The sequence below is a fragment of the Mytilus galloprovincialis genome, chromosome 8 (assembly GCF_965363235.1).
Source record: "Mytilus galloprovincialis chromosome 8, xbMytGall1.hap1.1, whole genome shotgun sequence".
In the NCBI taxonomy this organism is placed as follows: Eukaryota; Metazoa; Mollusca; class Bivalvia; order Mytilida; family Mytilidae; genus Mytilus; species Mytilus galloprovincialis.
This window is the reverse complement of record NC_134845.1, coordinates 54,086,261-54,092,520: the sequence shown is the minus strand read 5'-3', so window position 1 is coordinate 54,092,520 and position 6,260 is coordinate 54,086,261. Positions and strand designations below refer to the sequence as shown.

At 32.7% G+C, this 6,260-nt stretch overlaps 1 long non-coding RNA gene across 1 annotated transcript in view; it reads right to left on the bottom strand.

Moving 5' to 3' along the window:
• Positions 1–1,552: 1,552 nt before the first annotated feature.
• LOC143042215 (uncharacterized) overlaps positions 1,553–6,260 on the bottom strand; it is an 18,656-nt gene continuing 13,948 nt past the window's right edge. The window contains exons 3-4 of the long non-coding RNA XR_012967911.1: positions 5,859–5,928; positions 1,553–1,919 (exon numbers count right to left, since the gene is read on the bottom strand). This is a non-coding gene — a long non-coding RNA (uncharacterized LOC143042215). The remainder of the gene's footprint in view (positions 1,920–5,858; positions 5,929–6,260) is intronic.

The window sequence follows — 6,260 nt, the reverse complement described above, 5'->3', positions numbered from 1 at the left end:
TTTTTAAACACCAGAGAAGAGCAGATGATTTAAAAGAAAAACACTTTTGTGTAATCCAGCATTATATAAGATGTTTTTTGTGTCTAATGTTATGATGCAGTTTGAGCACTCAAAAATATGTTATTATGTCCACTGGTCGTGTTTGGTTGCTGTCTGCCATATTAAATGGATTTCCTTTTTTTTGTTATTTGCTTTAATTTGTCTATTAGCTTTCTCTTTTGAAATTAAAAATAAACAGCTGCGCCATGAGCGTATGATATGCCCGACGTCTCGTGGGGAAGTTTTATGCAATAATCATAAATAGTTTCCGAGAAAGTTTTAAGCAATTACCATTTATTGCTTTTGAGACACGGCAGGACATGTGAACCCCCCCCCCCCCCCCCTCACCCTGTTTTTTTTTTACAAATATCAATAAAATAAAATTTTGAATCAAACCAAAAAGTATACAGATCTTTAGATTAATATAACAAAGAAGTGTGTACAGTTTCAAGCAATAATCATAAATGGTTTTTGAGATACGGCGCGACATGTAAAAAAAAACTCCCCTTTTTTACAAAATACTCAATAACTCAGAAAATAAAATTTTGAGTCATCACCAAAAAGTATACAGATCTTTAGATTAATATAACAAAGAAGTGTGTAAAGTTTTAAGCAATAATCATAAATCATTTTTGAGATACGGCACGACATGTAAAAACCCCCTCCCCCTTTTTTACAAAATACTCAATAACTCAAAAATGAAATTTTGAATCATCACCAAAAAGTATACAGATCTTTAGATTAATATAACAAAGAAGTGTGTAAAGTTTTAAGCAATAATCATAAATCCTTTTTGAGATACAGCGAGACATGTAAAAAACCCTCCCCCTTTTTTATAAAATACTCAATAACTCAAAAATGAAATTTTGAATCATCACCAAAAAGTATACAGATATTGAGATTAATATAACTAAGAAGTGTGTAAAGTTTTAAGCAATTATCAAGAATCTTTTTGAGATACAGTGCGACATGTGAAAAAAAACACACCCCTGTTTTAGTTACAAAGTGCCGTAACTCAAAAAGTTTAAATCTTATTTTCACCAAAAAGTATACAGATCATTTGCCCATCATAAAAAACAACTATATTAAGTTTCGTGAAATTTAGATAAGTCGTTCTCAAGTTAAGGTGTGACATGTTTACGCTGGACAGACAGACGGACAGACAGACAGACCCCGGATATTTGTATACCATAATACGTCCCGTCAAAATTTTGACGGGCCTATAAAAACAGTTCACAAATTAAGTGTGCTTGGCTTATTTTAATTAACCTTCATCAGAAACATACAAACAAAAATGTGAAAGCAAAGGATGTAGATACCATTATCTTGGGACTTAATAAGCCCATGTATAACGATCTTTAAGTTAAGGATTTTGCTCATTGTTGAAGACTTCAGGTGACCTGTACTTGTTTACATCAGTGCCCTACTATGCAGGGTTAGTAGTTGTCTCAATTGCAAATCATTCCATGTATCCTTGCTTTTGTATCATTTAAAGACTTCAATTCTTCAATAATTTAAGTTAACACATTTTAATTTCAAAACATTCAACAGATATTTCCAAATAACAAATTTTGTGAACAACAGATATAATTGGTGAGCTGGTAATTATTTTACAGTCAATATGTTTTAATATTTATCAAGAGACATCATAAGATAGATGAATGTAGATGAATCATGTTCATTAAATTCTTTCCTTGTCAGACTGTTACTGAGCTCAAAACCAGTGAAAATTGCAAGTAGCTTTTAGTTTCTAGTATTTTGATAAGATGTGTAATTTTTTGTCATTTCTTTTGATGTTCTGTCATATCCAGTCGGACTATTTCACCAAGATGTTTTCAAATTCTCCTAGTACTTCAAAGTGCTCTTTTTTCAATAATAATCTGAAATACACAAAATCAACAGTAACTTCATAATGTATAAACTTTATCATGTCAGATTAATATGATTAAGAAAATGATGCGCAGAGCGCAGCCTTATTGGACTGACCAGTTGGTGCATGTTTGGACACAATATTCAAGCTTGATAGACTGTCTGTATTTGGATTGTGATCAAAATTATGGATAACAAAAATCCCCCCCCCCCATTTTTTTTTTAACCCCCTTTCAGTAATTACCCCAAAACTTAATCCCAGCCTTTTCCTTTGTGGTATGGTACCTTGCAGTACAATTTTAAAGAAATCCATACACTTAACACAAGTTATTGTCTGGAATTAGAAAAATGTTTGTTTTTGACCCCTATTTCCTGAACGTTTGAGGCAATTACCCCTTAAAAAATTCCAGCCTTCCCTTTGTGATATGGAACCTTGAAGAACAATTTCAGAGAGATCAGTACACTGACACACAAGTTTATGTCCGGAAACTACAAAAATGCTTGGTTTTTGGCCCCTAATTTCTAAACTGTTGGTACCATTACCCTGAAAATCAATCCCAACCTTCCTTTTTGGTATTGAACCTTGTAGTAGAATTTCATGAATATCCATTCGCTTAAACTATGTAATTATCCGGAAACCATGTGTCGACATACATCGCTAACGACGAATTATGCAGGGCTTTTATTAATAGCTTATTACAATATATATATGGTAATCATTTTTGCTAAATGTTGAAAGCAAACCACTGAACTGTCATTGTTCATACAAATAGTTTTCATGGGCAATCTTAGCACATCTCTTTATTTTTTCATGATGATCATTTTGAAAATCAGTCATGGTTATTTGTGGAAACCCTTCTTGGAATTTAATGAAACTTGAATATAAGCTTAACCATTTTTATGATAAAAAATTTCAAAATATTTTCATTTCCTGTATCTAATTGATAAAGGATTTTAGTTTTTTTGTAGTTAACATTTACCGGTAGCTACTTTCTAGGGTTAAATATAAAACCAAGAGTGCACACGCTGAAATGTCTTGCCTTCTTTACTAATCATTGATATTATGTTGATACATTTTGTAGTCCTTAATATAAAGCTTTATTTACAATTGAAACATAAACTTAACATTAACCCAAAAAACTAAAAATTGACCACTAAACCATGAAAATGAGGTCAAGGTGAGATGAACCAAGCAAGGCACACATATACAGCTAATAATTCTTCCATACAACAAATATAGTTGACCTATTGCTTAAAGTTTAAAAAAAAACCGGACCAAAACTCAAAACCTTAACACTGAGCAATGAACCATGAAAATGAGGTCAAGGTCAAAGTCAATCTGAGCAACTGACATATAGATCATAAAATATTTCCATACACCTAATATAGTTATTATAGTAGTAGACTTATTGCAAATGGTATTAGATAAAAAGACAAAAACTCAAAAACTTAACTTTGACCACTGAACCATGAAAATGAGGTCAAGGTCAGATGACTCATACCAGCTAGAAATGTACACCTAACAATCATTCCTTACACCAAATATAGTTGACCTTTTGCAAACAGTATATGAAAAACAGAAAAAAACCCACAAAAACTCAACTATAACCACTGAACCATGGAAATGAGGTCAAGGTCAGATGACACCTGCCAGTTGGACATGTACACCTTACAGTATTCCATACACTGAATATACTAGACCTATTGCTTATAGTATCTGAGATATGGACTTGACCACCAAAACTTAACCTTGTTCACTGATCCATGAAATGAGGTCGAGGTCAAGTGAAAACTGTATGACAGCCATGAGGACCTTGCAAGGTACGCACATACCAAATATAGTTATCCTATTACTTATAATAAGAGAGAATTTCACATTACAAACCAGAGGCTCCGCAGGGCACAGTTTTATACGACCACAGAGGTCGAAACCTGAACAGTTGGAGCAAGTATGGACACAACATTTAAGCTTGATACAGCTCTGAATTTGGATTGTGATTAAATAGTTGACACAAGATAGGTTTCTGACACAGAATGAATGTGATCTAAGAACTTAAACTTAAAAACTTAAAAATTTTAAATTTGACATTTACCTATTTGACATTTACCTATTATGGTCCAATATCCAAAATCTAAATACATGGTTAGATTCAGCATATCATAGAACCCCAAGAATTCAATTTGTGATGAAATCAAATAATGTTCAATTTTAGACCCTTTAGACCTCAATTTGAAAACCGGGCCCACATATTAAAAATCTAAATACATGGTTTGATTCAACATATTGAAGAACCCCATATATTCAATTTTTGTTGAAATCAAACAAAGTTTAATTTGGACCCTGATTTGGACCAACTTGAAAACTGGGTCCATAATCGAAAATCTAAGTACATGTTTACATTCAGCATATCAAAAAAGTCCAAGAATTCAACTTTTGTTAAAATCAAACTTAGTTTAATTTTGGACCCCTTGGACCTTAATGTAGACCAATTTGAAAACAGGACCAAAAATTAAGAATCTAAATACACGGTTTGGCATATACAAGAACCCTTATAATTCATTTTTTGATGAAATCAAACAGTTTAATTTTGGACCCTTTGGCCACTAATTCCTTAACTGTTTGGGACCAAAACTCCCAAAATCAATCACAACCTTCCTTTTGTGGTCATAAACTTTGTGTTAAAATTTCATAGATTTCTAGTTACTTTTACTAAAGTTATTGTGCAAAAACAAAGAAAAATGCTTATTTGTGACCTTTTCTTGACCCCTAATTCCTAAACTGTTGGAACAAAAACTCCCAAAATCAATCCCAACCTTCCTTTTGTGGTCATAAACCTTATGTTTAAATTTCATAGATTTCTGTTCACTTATACTAAGTTTTTTGTGTGAAAACCTTAAAAAATGCTAATTTGGGCACTTTTTGGACCCTAATTCCTAAACTGTTGGGACCAAAACTCCCAAAATCAATCCAAAACTTCCTTTTCTGGTCATAAACCTTGTGTTTAAATTTCATAGATTTCTATTTACTTATACTAAAGTTATAGTGCGAAAACCAAATGTCTCCGGACGACGACGACGCCAACCTCATACCAATATACGACCAAAATTTTCCATTTTTGCAGTCGTATAAAAATCTTAACTTTTTTTTCAAGTAGTCACTGAACCATGAAAATTAGGTCAAGGACAATGGACATGTGACTGAGAGAAACTTGGTAACCTGAGGCATCTTGGTCTATATACAAAGTATGAAGCATCCAGGTCTTCATCCTTTTAAAATATAAAGCTTTTAAGAATTCAGCTAACCCTGCTGCTGGCCCCATTGTAGCCACCACCAGAACACTATACCTATATCGAGCTTTCTGCAACAAAAGTTGCAGGCTTGCCAATAAGATGATGTGGTATAATAGTCTATTTTCACATTATCAACTTTTGACTCCGATTCTATATTTTTCCAACAGGTTACCTTCTCTGTGGTAAGACATCCTGGTACTCGGTCACTACGAACAACCAAAAAAAGTAAATTCAAAAATATAAACGGTGCAATTTTGGGGGAAAGTTTACTGTTTTCTGATGACTTAGTCATGTAAAGAAAGCATAATTAACAGTTAACTTCCCTCAAATTTGTTCCGATTAAAGTGGGTACATGTAATATGAAATTGGTCTATTGCCAATGACACAATATCCACCTTCAATGTCATGGACATCAAATAACTGATACCATGGATACTGTGTCATACTTTCACAGATTTCTATGAAACTTTTGCAGTTGCTTTTATGATTGCATTTTTGGTTGTGCTAATGTTGATGGTATGTTTATACATGTACTGCCCACTTTAAACAAATTTTATTGTTTCACATACAGTAATTACCATCTTACCCCAATACATCTTTGATGCATACTCGTGGTACATGTATTACCAATATAACCATTACTTTAAATTTATGTTTACCTTCATTTGATATCCTTTATCTTCAGTCCAACTTTCCGACTTCTCAACAGAGGAAATTCACCTTCTTTATCTACAATAAAATCCAAATTAAAACTAGACCATACAAAAAACTCTGTGGCTAATTTATTAAATAATTAGGAGTTGACTGACAATTTCAACCATGCATGATACTTATTTGTTGATCTTGTCTTGTTGATCATTTTTGCAACTTAAACTAAAATTACTCTCCATCTATGTGTTATTTGTTTAGATGACATCCAGTGATGGCTATAACCATTTATTTGTAGGTCTAGGTTAGCTTTTAAGAGAATTCAGCCGAATGTGTTAGGACAAGGATAAAATATTTAAGAATTGAATGCTTCTTTTTGTAAATTTATTGGGGTGTAAAAGCGTTGGACCGAA